Source organism: Lissotriton helveticus, chromosome 11, assembly GCF_964261635.1.
Source record: "Lissotriton helveticus chromosome 11, aLisHel1.1, whole genome shotgun sequence".
Classification (NCBI taxonomy): domain Eukaryota; kingdom Metazoa; phylum Chordata; class Amphibia; order Caudata; family Salamandridae; genus Lissotriton; species Lissotriton helveticus.
This window is the reverse complement of record NC_136072.1, coordinates 14,356,462-14,371,003: the sequence shown is the minus strand read 5'-3', so window position 1 is coordinate 14,371,003 and position 14,542 is coordinate 14,356,462. Positions and strand designations below refer to the sequence as shown.

Below are 14,542 nucleotides of genomic sequence, written 5' to 3'. Positions count from 1 at the left end.
GCTCCATCCCATACCCTACTATAGGCGCCCGTCATCCCAGAGCGAGTTCTCAGCAGAGAGGCCAGTCCCTCCGCACTCTCTACTACGCACACATGTGATGTGAGAGACAAGTGTCAGAGGAGAGGTAGGTTCCTCTAAGGATACCGATAATTTGAGGGAGGGGTCAGAGCAGAGTGGCCAGTCTATCTCCATACCGTAGAACGCTATCTATCAATTAAGAGAGAGACTACAGTGGAGAGGCAAATTCCAGAAGACACCCTACTTCGCTGCTGTGTCATCTGAGACAGAGGTCTTAGCAAACATGCCAATTTGCCTACTATGCACACCCGTCAGAGACAGACGGTGGAGAGGCTAGTCTCTCTGCACATCCTATTATGCATCAGTGTCATGCACAAGAATTATGTTACTGAAGGCAGCAGTCTGTTTTTATTTATTAGCAGAGACACCCATCATCCTAGAGAGACAAATGTGCAGAGAGGCCAGTACCTCCCTATACCCTACTGTCCACAGATGCTATCTACGGGGAGGGTAGAAGGCAGAGAAGCCACCCAAATATATGTGGTTATTTTCCTGGGGAGAGATCTCAGTGGAGAGGCCAGTACTTCTTACACTTACTATGGAATAGAAAGGTCTTACATGTGAGGTGTGTATCTTCCCCACCCTACTATGCATACTACTGAGCCTGGGGAAACCGGTGTGTAGATAGGCAGTGTCTCTTTACAACATACTCTACATACTGGTTATCTTCATGCAAGGTCTCACTGAAGACGCCAGTCTCTCCCAATAGTCTGCTATACACAGTTGTTAGGCTGTAGAGAGGTATCGGTGAGATAAATGTAAATTGATACTTGTATAGCGCACTACTCGCCCGCAAGGGTCTCAAGGCGCTTGTACGAATACCACTGTGGAACCCATACTGGCTTTCCCTGTGAGGGGTCCACTCCTGGGCACCCCCAAGGTGGAGGCATCCTTAGCGTTGTGGGGGCCGATGTGGAGATTAAGCAAGTTATTGCCCAGAGTTGCAGAGTGGGACTCCATGATTGGAATAAGCACCGAGGCAAGAATTATCAGGTCCGTGGAATTTTGAGCCCAAGACCCGCCGAGGCGGGGAATTGAACCCTGGTCCCGGGCTAGACCTCTGCATCAGGGTCTGCCGCTCTAACCATTGAGCCACACTTCTCCACAAATGTCTCCTTGCACCCTAGAAAAGGTCTCATTTTAATATTAAATTAACTAAAAGTAAATAATGATTACCAATGTGTAGTACACACCAATGTTCATCTCATGTAGATAAAACAAATCAGGTATTTCCAAAAATCGACGTGATTTATTTTACTCCTCAATTATATAATATATTTCCTTTTTGTTGAAATAAACACACTGTTACTCTTCTGGTGCATATAAATTATACATACTACATCAGGATATATTCAGAGTAAAGTCAAGGTCCATTACAAACAAGCATTTACAATGCAATGGTTTCGCCTTTGGAAAAGTTAGAGCTATTGGCTTTGTTAATGACAAAATTTGTATTTATGTGTTGGTTTTGAAAACAGATAAATAAATGGCATTGTCATTTACATTGCCATTAGCTTAATCTCTCGCAAATGTGAGACCTATTGTATCCTACGGACGAGCTCAGCAGACAGCAATTACTACCACACACACACACACCCAGCGCCACACACACACACCCAGAACCAGCCACGGTGCGCAGCTTTCGCCAGGCGAAACCTAAAAATGTAGGTCCCTGCACTTTTTTGTAAAAACAATTTAAGAACTCGTGGCGCTGAGTATGACACATGAGAAGCTGTTCGTGGTGGATTGCAGGGAAATGGAAAGATCCTGTGACTATTAGCACTTCCAAATGGCAAGGGTGGGGCATCTGACAAAGGACATTTCTGCCTCACTAAAAAATATTTTAGCTCAAGGTGTTGAGCTACAACGGGACCACAGTCATTGCAGGGTTCCATACCTGATCGGCAGGTTAAGAGTTATATTTTAGTTACAGCATTCCCAGGCCATTCCTTTCGATGTCAGTGGACAATGTGCGAGTAGGATGGCTTAAAAATCACCGAGCTTGAGGTCAACAAGAAAAAAAGTCATGTAAAACAGTAAAAGTGGGTACTAAATAAAGTCAAAATCAGTAAGAAGTGCCTGGCAGTTTCCCTGCATAGGAGGCAGTAGTGACTAGTGAGTTGGAATACAATTTGCCCGAATTCATTTCCCCTCTGTCCACATTAAGCATCGTTTGGATGAGGATCTTGTCCCACAGAACTTATCAGGAAAGGTATAATTGGATCAATGCATTCATGAGCGGCTTGGTTAACAAGACTTGTATGGAATGGAACCACAGACTGAATTCATTGACCATGGAAAGTGAGCATCGAGGTTAGTTATCTCCGAGCACTGCAGTCTCCAATGCAGGGTTCGCTCGGGATCTTCGGCTCCTGCTCGTGCCCGAGCCTCACTCTGCCCGCCGTCCGCCAGGCCTCCACCGGAGCCGGGCCTCCCTCCCGTCATCTTTACACACGAACGCCAGGCAAGGTGGCCCCAGCAGGACCCTAATCGCGGCTAACCGCAGCGCTCCGGAGCCCTCCAAAGAGGCAAGTGAAATCAATCGGAGGAGAGAGGGCGAGAAAGGGAAGACTCTTTTATCAATAACCCCGGGCAAAGTCTGCTAACAAATATTAATAGCAGCAATAAAAGCACGGTCGCGCCTCCTGTGCACAGCGCGAGCCTCATTACATTGCGCGCCAGTTTCTGTGTCTCTCCCCTAAGCCAGGATGCTGAATATAAGTAGAGAATTGGGGTGCTTGGGGGTTGTGGCCTTGCCGGGAAGGTTTGCTCTGAGATGAGGGGTCCCCTGACAGGAGGCCGACTGGCTACTTGCTCGTCCCAGCGGGCCGTGGCGTCTCCGATGTACGGCGTCTTCTGCTCATTTGATGACACGACTTAATAACAGCCCCCCTTTCCAAAGTAATATTGCATTAAATATTGAAGAGGGCTACAAGGGCGTCTAATGCCGCTGCCGGTGCTCTAAGGCCTCTCCGGAGCCCTCTAATGCAGCCCGGTTAACGGGCACACGGACAGCGGGAGGGGGGGCGGGAACGGGATAAGAAAAAAACAAAAAATGCCGCTTACCTCCAAGAAAAATGAAATGGCGCAGCCCACCCCTGCTCGGAGTAGGGAGCGGGTCGAGTCTGCGTCCTCACATGGAGAGCGAGCAGGCTGGTGTGACGAAGGATGCCGCATGACGTGGCGGAAAGCCTAAAAATTGCAGGAACGCCCACGAATCTGCTCGCAGAATGACGAGCAGATCTCTCTTCCAATGGCTAGCCTCCATTTATGGAGCTAGCCAATGGATCAGAGGGGCGGTGACCAAGCCACACATACTGTAAACATAAGATTTCGCCTGCGCCGAAAAGCTGCGCGGCAGCTTTCGACAAGGCAAAACCTAAAAAACGAATGGTCGCTTTAGAGGCCTATTTGTACGAGGTAACAGTTTAGAAACAGATTTAGTGCCTTTGAACAATCCGTTTGCAGAGCTATGCTTATCTACAAACTGACCACCGTTTATTTTGCTGTAGAAACATATGGTCAAATCCACAAAAGAGATCTATTATATGTATTTTTTAACGTGGATCATGCACTCATGAGTCGTTTCAGAACACAGGGCCAAATAATTTTGATCACCAGAGCTAAAATGCAATGGGAATTTCCAGGTGGAACAGGCCCGGGACCAAGTCTGGATACTCATTTATAAGGCTTGTGGAAAGGGCCAAGTTTTTAGAATCTTCATAAACTGCCAGTAATTTAAAATTTTCCGTATTTGAAGGAAGGTGTAGGTTCTTGAAGTCATGTCTGAACAGCCAACATTTTAAAAAAAGAAGGGATTAAACCGCAACTAATCATGTTGTGATTTAAAATGTCGATGACACACTTTAGAACCCACCCACAAGGGCAGCATTGTCTTCAATCCTGATGGCTTTGTTACATGAAGATTAGAATTCTACAAATGACTTTTGACTTGTGCTGGTGTAAGCCACATTCAGGAGACTTAATAAAATCATGCAGCTGACTATCACAATCTATATCTAGTGGACTGTTTTCAAATCATTTGAAGCCTGCCGATTCGTTTATTAAATAAATATGGCTATGTTAAAGGAGGTAGCATAATCCAGTCAAGACAAACATTTCTATGCCGAAGTTAGTCTGGGAAAAGCCGAAAAAGCTTTGTTAAGCATACAGTCTATAATGACCACAATTCTGTACTCAAACGGGGCATGTTAAAAGTGCCTTGCCAGATGAATGTCTAAGGAGAGTTTATGAAACAACCAGTACCTCTTTTTAGGGCCAGTGTAGTCAAATCAACTAGCCTACATGCAGTCATGAATACCTGCTTGCGATGCTTCTGTAGAATTTTAATCTCATGAATATGTGGAAATGGACAAGCGCTTTGGCAATAATATATATATGAATTCTGATTAACAGTGTGTCCCTGCTAAATAGTTCATTGTTCAAACGGAAATAGTATGTATCTCACTAAAGACACCAATGTGCATAAACAAAACATAATTATGTAATCAAACACCACACTGGTGTGCAAGAAACAAATTAACACTGAAACCCTACTAGAGTTTTATTTATTATTTACGCCATAGCATACACTCCTCAATAGGCTATAACCAGCTTCAGCTTTCTGGCAAATCTAGTGTGCCACCTACTGTTTTTTCCATGACGACAGACTGACCTGAAGATGGACGCACAAAGTTTAGATCGGTGTGACTATATACTTGCCTGCCATTTCCCTCTCATCCTGCTACCAAGCCACCAGTACATCTTAGCATGCCCGGTAGCTCCTTTTCATCCTACTGTCAGCCCACGGCTACTTTTCAGTGTGCCCAACAGCTCTTCCTACCCCTGCTGCTGTGACTCACAGGTGAAATCACTAGCAACGGCAATGGGTCTGGCTTGTAACTCACTGTACAAATTCCCAACTAATTAAACAGAACACCGTAGAGAAAAACAGATGCTACAGTTTTCTGCTTAAAGAAAATAATAATAAACTAGGAGAAGAATGGCAAATCAGTTGAATTGTAGGAATGCTAATGGCTCCCTTTGCTGCAACCATCTAGATTCTTCGAGCTGCTGCTTTACAATCATGCTTAGAAAATTGCAATCTTAATGAAAGTTTAAGCAATCTTGTGCAAAGAACACCATTCAACCATGCAGAGTTTATAACTGGCTGTCAGCTCCAAGATATTATTCTTGTATAAGGGTGGGGTTCTTTCATAAATAGTAGAGTAACGGCAAAAGGGTTTAAAGGACATATACAATACTGTAATTTCAAATAAGAAAACAATGATGACATTGTAAGTCACAAAGAGTTGGGTGTGCAACACAAATAAATTCGTTAATGGCCACTGTTAAAAAATGAAACACGGGCAAAGTTACAAAGGCAATTCACGTGGGAATCTAATCTTTAAATAGGAGAGGTAGTTTAAAAGAAAAATAAAGAAGCAGAAAACGACTTATGTTCTGCCACCTGACCTCTCGCAGGTAGTGTTGTATTTCTAGAGTGAACTGATAAGACTGAATAAAAGTATTCACGGTTACACTTAACAATGCAAACTACCCGGGCTTTAACGAATACACTGAGATATATATTCAAACAGGAATCTTTAGATGATAATGGTGTCTCTCAGCTACCCGACACTCTACACAAAATGGAATGCAAATGACTGAAATTAACATAAAGCAGCTTTCCTTTTTATTCGTCCTCAATTCTGGGAACCTATTATAGATATCTGGTTAAATATCAGTTACTAGAGTCCCACCTGGTAGCCCATTCAGACATCTCCACTCTGCTCCATACAACACCTTTCCTTTCGGTGAGAGCTTTGTCTTTTTTGCAAGCACTCCTAAGTTGCTTTTGCATCACGCGGTGCTATACAAAACAATTATTTCTCACAATATAGGTTTTGCAAACAACCACTCTCCAACCACAGGGGATAAGGTCACACTTTCAGTCCAGTTGTTTCAGTTAGCGCTCTCAATCGTGTCACATACACTGAAATGTAAGAGGTGCGAGGGAGGGTAGAAGGTGAGCGCCCTCTTATTAACAAGATTCAGGATATTGAGCAATGATCTCATATTGCATAATTATGCACTAACGGCGTCACCATGTTGAGAGGCACGATAATGCTCACCTAAATGAACCAAGACAGGGTATTTTCCTCACCACAACAAAGGAAGTTAAGTCTGTCAACTTAATTTGGATAAGTGATTGATGTGTGGCAAGTAGGATGTTGGCAGGGCTTTAAGTGAGATGAAAAAACTGCAGCAGTAGAATTTATTTTACATTTGCGAGTTTATCTGGGATTTGTGACGTTTACAGACTTTTTTAGGTCTCGCCCTGGAACAGGGACAGAGACTCTATAGCTGTCTGATGCCGGGGAATGAGGGACACAAAACTGGCACGATTTTTAGCAGTCGGATTTGGCTGCGCGAACGCGCACGTTCCGTCCTGCGCCGCCCTCCCAGCCTACTGCGCATGCGCCGCCCTCCCAGCCTACCGCGCATGCATGCATGCACACACACAGACACACACACACACACACACACGTCGCAGACAGACACTCGCTCACACACACACCCCCTCCCTCACAGTCACACACACGCACTCCAAGACACATACACACACGCACGCACACACATACACAGGCCGCCTCCCCCCCGCGCCTACATGCTCCTCTCCCTCCGCCCGCCCGCCGCTCAGCAACGCACTCACCGGCTTCCTCTCCTCAGCTGCAAGGCCCGGCAGCAAGACTCTTCTTCCCTCCTTCGGCACCGGGGCGCAGGGTAGGCTCCTGCCTGCTCCGGTGCTCCCTGCTCCCAACACGGCTCCAATCGCGGCTCTTCCGTGGGAGGCGGGGTAGGCTCCCGCCCTCCTACTTCCTGTTTCCGGGTGTCGCGCCGGCCTGCCTGACTTCCTGGTCGCAGGCCGGCAGAGTAACGAGGATGTTTTGCGGTATGTATTTATTTATTTAATTATGCATTTTTATATAGCGCAGACTTTACCCGAAGGCGGTATTTATTTTTTTATGTATTTATGCATTTTTATATAGCGCGGACTTTACCCGAAGGCGGTATTTCTTTATTCATGTATTTATGCATTTTTATATAGCGCGGACTTTACCCGAAGGCGGTAATGCTTGCCTTAGCGTAATGGTGTTCCTTCTTAATTTATTGGTGGTGTCCCTGTTAGAATTATTCCCACTTTTAGTCTAGCAATGCTTGGCATGATGTTGGCATCTTTGGCATTATTGAGCCCATCCCTGGTATAATGGGACCACAACGTATTGTGGGCATTCTTGACCCAATTGTGCTTCTCTTCACCAGCTGTGATGGTCATCCCTGGCATGCGATGGGTGTTCATGGAATTGGATGTTGATATGTAGACATGTAAAGCCAGACTCTGTCCATGGGGCAGTAATATTCATGAGTACTTGATGACATGGAGATCAAAAATACAACTAAAACTGAAAAGCCATTATTTTGAGAGACTGTCATATTTGTTTTTGGGAATCAGAAATATTTATTAAAATGAAATGCTTGTAATAACAAGCCAATGCATGATTACCAGCTGTGATCGTGTTTTCAAAATGTTTGTAAAGTTGATGTTAAAGTGATAATTCATGCTAATTTCTGTAGTCTTATTTACATCTTGTTTACAATTATACTATACTACTAATGTATGTTTACTAGCCATAACTGTACTGTTATATGTTACATTTTAATTACAGTGTTTGCCTTTTACAATCATTTTCTTACAAACTACCTCGTAAAACAAAAATATTTAGGGCTAAAATATTTTGCACTGTTTGCACAATATATTTGTGATGTTTACACTTACCTATTTGAAATTAAAATGTACAAATGGACATTTAGTCAATTACCATTAAAAAGTTTAACTTTTTTGCTAAGATATTCTTGTAATCTTTTATGCAAACAAATTTAAATACTGCATAAATAATTTTAACAACAAATACTTTATATGTAGCTTTTTATGTACATAAGAAAACTATAGCATAAAGCAAAAAACATTGCCATTTACAATAATAATAGCTCAAACTTAAATAATGCGAGACCTATTGCATTGCAAATGCTTGTTCTAAGAGGGTGTAGGTGTCAGATGAATGCCAAGGATTTAATTATTAACGAAAATCGGAACTATGCCCCTACAGCTGCGGTGGTGTTAAATGCCGCGCACTGCACCAAGAAAAGCAGGCGGGTTGATTTAATTTACCACCCAGCAGGGAAAATGGAGCTGCAGTGTAAAAATTCTTCAAAAAGGCAAAACCTTGACCTCCCAGGGGTTTGTAGCCTTATTTATTGAAACTCAGAAGTACGTAATATATTTAGCGAGACAAACCGATAGCTCACAACCTGTCATTAACTGCAATCCCCAGCATGCGCCCTTAATCTGAACAGTCAGCCTGCCAGAGAAGCATGGCGGGTCCTGCGGAATTTTCAAACTGCATAATCGGACTACGTGAAATCCATCCTTTATCGCAAAACTCCGAGGCGTTCATTAATCTGCTTGCTGTCTGCTCTAAGTAAGAGTTGTATTACTGCTTTCAATTCAGGGGAATATTAGAACAAGCCGCACGGAGACGGAAGAAGCGGCCCACGCAACAGAGACTGTGGCGGTAGGGAAACGGCAGCGGTGAGTCGCCCTCTGTGTGTTCCCCCTTCTGTGAAGACTGCAACCATTCCCCGGCTCTGTCTGTGCAGGAAATTGCACGGGCCATTGTCTGAGTGCAATCCCCGGGAGGCGGACATTTCGCAGGCGGTGACAGTCGGCCCGGGACACAGGATAGTTAGATGCAAATGCAGTCTAACCGGCGGGCACTAAGAGGGGCGACAGTGGGCAATTACGGTAATTGCTGCAAAATGCACGGGCCCTTCGATAACGGATGACATGCCACGCAGGACATATATATTGCATAAACCAGGCGAGAGCTGCGCAGCACCCGGTTTGTCAGGACATTGTGTAAACCGAGTAAAGAGCAGCAATGGATATAAATTGACGGAGGCATGCTGCTGCAGAAGTCTGACCTGCCCGGTGCAATTATTCATGAGAGGCTCTGCGCACAAGACGACATCGAAAGCCAGACTGTCCCTAGACGGCTATAGAAACAAGTCAGGTCCCGGGCCGGCAGCCAATCACAGCACGGCCCGGGAATGACGTCACGGGGGTGTCCCGGGCCGGCAGCCAATCGCAGCGCGGCCCGGGACAAAGGGGCGGGGCTTAAAAAAAGCACCAGAAACGCCCCCGAATCGCGTTTTCGAGAGAAAGCGCGATTGACAGCCTCTGCCTCCCAATGGCTAGCCTCCATTTATGGAGCTAGCCAATTGGAAACAGAGGCTGTCCTAACCTCACTATTAAAAACAACAGATTTCGATCTGGGAGGGGCTTCGCCCCTCGCCAGGTTACGAAACCTAAAAAGTACAATCTCATTGGAGGCTCGCAAGAGCAAACCAGAAAGCACTGCCCCCTCGGACTGCATGCAAGGAGTTGATTTCATGTCCCTCGCAGGAATCTTTCGAGAGCTTTAGAGAAGGAAAAAATGGGAGACAATACAAACAACATAGATCATGAAACTATAAGGTAGCTATGAAAACAGCTGTTTATTTTAACAGTTTTGAACAACTATAAAACAATTTTTTCGTTTTCAAAATATTTTGAATGTTTGATGGGATTTTGTTTTTAAAAGACAAGGGCAAAACATAAAAATTGAGGAGTGAAATAAACACGAACAGCATTTGCTTGAAAATAAAAAGGAGAAAAAAATACAAAAAATAATTATAAAAAACCTACTGTCTGGGTGGGTGCACTTGTGCTCTTGGGAAAGCTTGTACTAGGCAAACCTACTTATCTCAGATGAAAAAACAATCTGCTAGCATAAGCAGCAAAATAGCGCTTTTTAAAAAAAAAAGCAGGGTTATTTTCCATCTGTGCAGTTAGCACCTGCGGAGACAAAGTATCTCCTGGTGCAAAATATGTTGAAGCCCCTGTAGAGTTGTCTACCTCTGCAGGACAAGCCAACTTTGCCCTTGCAAGCCTTTGTGGATATACATCAGGGGGCAGATTTATGATAACTGGCGCATCCCCAGGGATGCGCCAGTTATATTGCGCCGCTGCTCCGCCACCCATGGTGCGCCGCATTTACAATGCGGCGCACCATGGGGCAAAAACGGCACAGATGCGTGACGCATCTGTGCCGTAAAGGTGGCGCATTGCTGGAGTTGCGTCGCAAGCGCGACGCAGCTCCAGCAAGGCTCGGGGGGTGCCCTATCTGACCAATGCTGCGTCAAGACCTACGCCTGCTTCAAGCAGGCGCAGGGTTTTGACGCAGCATTGTCCTGAAAGTGACTGAGTGAAATCTTATAGATTTCACGCAGGCACTTTTAGGAGGCGTTCCTGCGCAGGAACGCCCCCCCTGCGCAGGAACGCCTCCTTATGGCGCAGGGCTTTACTACGTGACGCATCTCCTAGATGCGTCACGTTTTAAATAGGGTGCATTGTTTGCGCCGCCGTTGCGTCAAATAAAGTGACGCACCGGCGGCGCAAGGCCTTCATAAATCTGCCCCCTGGTGTCTCCACATCCCTGTGATACTTACTATAATGTCTATTTCTGCTCCACCAGCTGAACTCTTCGCTACAGGTTACGTATTTTGCAGAAACCTTCTTGGCACCTACCCCATTTCGAAGAATTGTCACCCCAAGGATTCTTTGGATGGCTGTGGAGGCTGAGGTGGTGCATAAACCCCTGGCTGTTCATCTGAATCTGATAAATACATCTTCCTGCTCAAGCAGATCTACTCTCACCAAAATCCAATAGTGAAAGAAAGCAAAAAGAGTGGAACTCTCTTCTTCCTAAAGAAGACATCCATATGAATCAATCACAATCATTCCTTAGGGTGGGGTTCCTCTCCTGTACCTTTAGCGAGATACTTGCGAGCATCTCGCAAGATCATAAAACTATGATTGCTTTATATATTCAATGGAGCAAATCATAATCAATTTTACTAACATAATCAACTTCTAAAATCTTGTGGCGGATCAGAAGGAGGGACTGAGACAACTGGACTGGGTAAACGAGGTTTTATTTTAATAAAGGTCTTTTTCTTTCTCTGTGACTGTCTTTCCCTCGCTAGGGTAGCGGGATCCAAAGTGTCTGCTAGGGCGCGGAATCTGCGAGGGCTTGTTCGTCGCCTTTCTTCCTCTTCGGGCGCTTCTCCACTTCGGTCTAGTGCCGGGTCCCAACGCCACATGCGGGAGATAAGAAATGGCTATTAGCGGTCTGTTTGTTAAGTAAGTACCCAGGGGAGGGAAACCCTTGTGTAAGTGAGGACACCGGTGGCTTGCACTATAACTCAGGCGGTGCACGACTCGTGAGGGGCAGGTGAAGAGAGGGAACAGGCTGGGGTGAGGGGGCGGTGAGGAGGACGGGAGAAATGGGTGACAACAGGGCTATGAACACGGCTATTTACACAACTAACGCCGTCCCAGCCAACCCGATACCTGGTCACGCACCTGGGTGAGCCACACTCCTCCGTGGGTGTGGCTGGGCGGTGCTTGGGAACGTTGGCCTCCAGGCACAGCAGCTCTGGGTCTTGGCTCCTCGGGGACGTTCTTCCTCGGCTCCTCCGTCTCTTCGGTAACTCCGCTCCGACCTCCATACTCCCTCCAGGTGTCGAGACACGCCTTCCTGTGTTCTTCCGGACTTTTGTTTCCGCCTTCCAGTGAGGGCGGGTATCCGTCCTCCAATCCGATACCTTGACCAAACAGAGCGTCAGATGGGGGAGTGCCTTCGTCGTCAACCTCGCCTTCCTTAAAGGCACAGTCTTCCCTAGAGGCGTGTACTTGCTTCCACCACGCATCGGACTCGGTTTCCCATGTCTCCTGGGGCGATGAAACAGAAGAATTATCATCGGTAAGCTTCCACCAGTCTGTCTTTTCCTCTGTCCCCGCCACCCCGCTACAAATCTACTACTTTGTTCATAATTACAGGAAAACACTGTTTTTAACTTAATCTCAAATGAGAGGTTCATGAGAGCTGGCCAGGAAGTACATCCCCTTGAGATTCCACGCAGGGGATTGTGTTTTTGACTAACACATCCATCTCGCAAGAGTCACCACCTTTTTAAAAACAAATTATAAAAAAATGAATACTACAACCATATTTTAATGACTCTTTTATTACAGATTAATAATAAATATTAACTGAACACGTGAAAAAAAACTTTAAACAATATATTAAAACAAAATACAGAGCTCTTTTGAGTATTCACACACTTAAAAAATAAATGTATATAATAAAACCTCATACTATACAATATTAAAAAAACTGATTACACTCTTACTGAATTATAATTATGACCTTAGTGTAAAAACACATACAAGGCTAAGAACAATATTCAATAAGGATCAACAATATTAATGAAATTGCTAGTGAAATTTCTCAATGTAAGAGGAAGAAGAACTGAGGAGATAGACAATCTCAACAGAAATATTGTAGCATTACTCTGTTCTATTTCCCCACATAATTTTTTAGAAACATTTTGCAAAGTCTGCACCCTGTACAATCCAAAAACAATTCCCTTTCAGAGTAATGTCTGCACATAGAGTACATTATTTAGTTATTCTACCATACATACACTTAAAAAAATTGTTTACTTAAAAAAATAAAGCTAAACATTCACTGAATGAAAACAGAGGTTAAAGTAATGTTATAGTTAGATGTGATGAAAAGATCTGTTTTCATTTTAAAATGCCTTTAAAAATCACTGAAAAAAACAAAGGTTAAAGTAACGTTATAGTTAGTTGAATTTCTCAGTGACAATGCTAATATTTTGAATTTAAAAAAACAGAGAAATTCAACAGTTATAGTTAGTGCTATTACCTATAACTTGTGCCCCCACCATGTACTACTTGTGACCTCGTATATAACATCCCCCATGGCATGTTCTATGAAATCATTTATGACATCACTGATGACATCTCAAATGATATCATTGATGACATCACTGATAATGTCCCTGATGACATCATCCAAGCTTTGTATCCTAGCATGTAGGATAGTTCACATTAACAACCAACCACAGATAGAAGAGCAACTCTCATTGAGTATGGTATTCAATCTATATACAACTGTTCATAGCAAGCCAAAATATCAATGCCAATTTCAAAACTGATATCCTACTACAGAAAGCTTTCATTTGTATGAACCCCTGGCACACACCGAACTACATCAAGAAATGAGATTGAAATCAGTAAGTAGAGAACTGAGTACTGTAAACAGTGTTTACTCTATGGACAGAGTTAATTCTAAACCACACTGTTTGCAAACAGTGGAAATCTCATGAGAAATACACCAAATGGTATAAAAAAAAATCTAATAAGAACAATGTCCTTGCTATGCAACAGTAGTCAAAAAGAGACAATGTGCAAGAAAAATAACCCAGATCTGTAGGTGCTAATGAATATCCTTCGACTGGCACCCTTTATACTGTGGTTAACACTTTACTGATAGCCCTTCTTCTGAAGCAAAACCAGCAGGCGCACATAGGTTAGTACGTGGTGCACTCACTCTTTCAGGTGTTGTATAAATTAAAAAGCTGCCACAATTCTCTATAATAACTCAAGGCTTCTTATAAAAATGTGTAACTACTATATAAACCTTTCACCTGTAGGGAACTTTTTAATGCAGAACCAAAAGGTTGTGTGGAGTATAATGAATACAAGTTAACTGTCATCTGTACACAGGGTTACTCTTGAATGCAACTTTATAACATGTTCAATACCTCTACACATCCAAGGTGGATTAGGAGTACATGTGTTTTGTAAACACAGACACCCATTTTGATGGACACAGTCATTCAATCAATCAATCAATCAATCAATCAGGGGTTTATCAAGCAATCTAATCACCTGTGAGGGTCTCAAGGTGCTGGGGGAGGGGGAGGTGATGCAGCGCTGGCAGTCAACGAGCCAGGTCTTGAGGGATGTACAAAGTTAGGCAGAAAAGTACTATGGCAGTTACCCACAACTATGTAACCTTTAAAACAAATTAACACACTCATTGGATGATGTCATCATGTGGAGTGGTGTGGCTCACTGGTTAGAGGCGGCAGACCCGGGAGCAGAAGTCGGCCGGGACCAGTGTTCGATCCCTGACGCGGCAGGGTCAGCGGACTCGATAATTCTCGCCTCGGTGCCCACTCTAACCAAGGGTCCCACTCAGCAACTCTGGGCATCAGCTTGCCTGATCTCCACAACGGCCCCCCCAATGCTGGGGAGGCTTGGCTCCACCTTGGGGATACCCAGCAGGGACCATCCAACAAGGAAAGCCAGGACGGGTTCCCCAGCGGTATACAGCGCCGAGAAGCCCCCCGGTGATTCGCGCGCTTTACAAAAATACATACATGACATACACAGAACATAACGTCAGTGATGTCATCAATGATGTCA

The 14,542-nt window shown here is 44.4% G+C and overlaps 1 protein-coding gene across 1 annotated transcript in view; it reads right to left on the bottom strand.

Moving 5' to 3' along the window:
* LOC144792390 (putative cation-transporting ATPase 13A4) overlaps positions 1-14,542 on the bottom strand; it is a 466,918-nt gene that overhangs the window by 421,791 nt on the left and 30,585 nt on the right. The window lies entirely within an intron of this gene.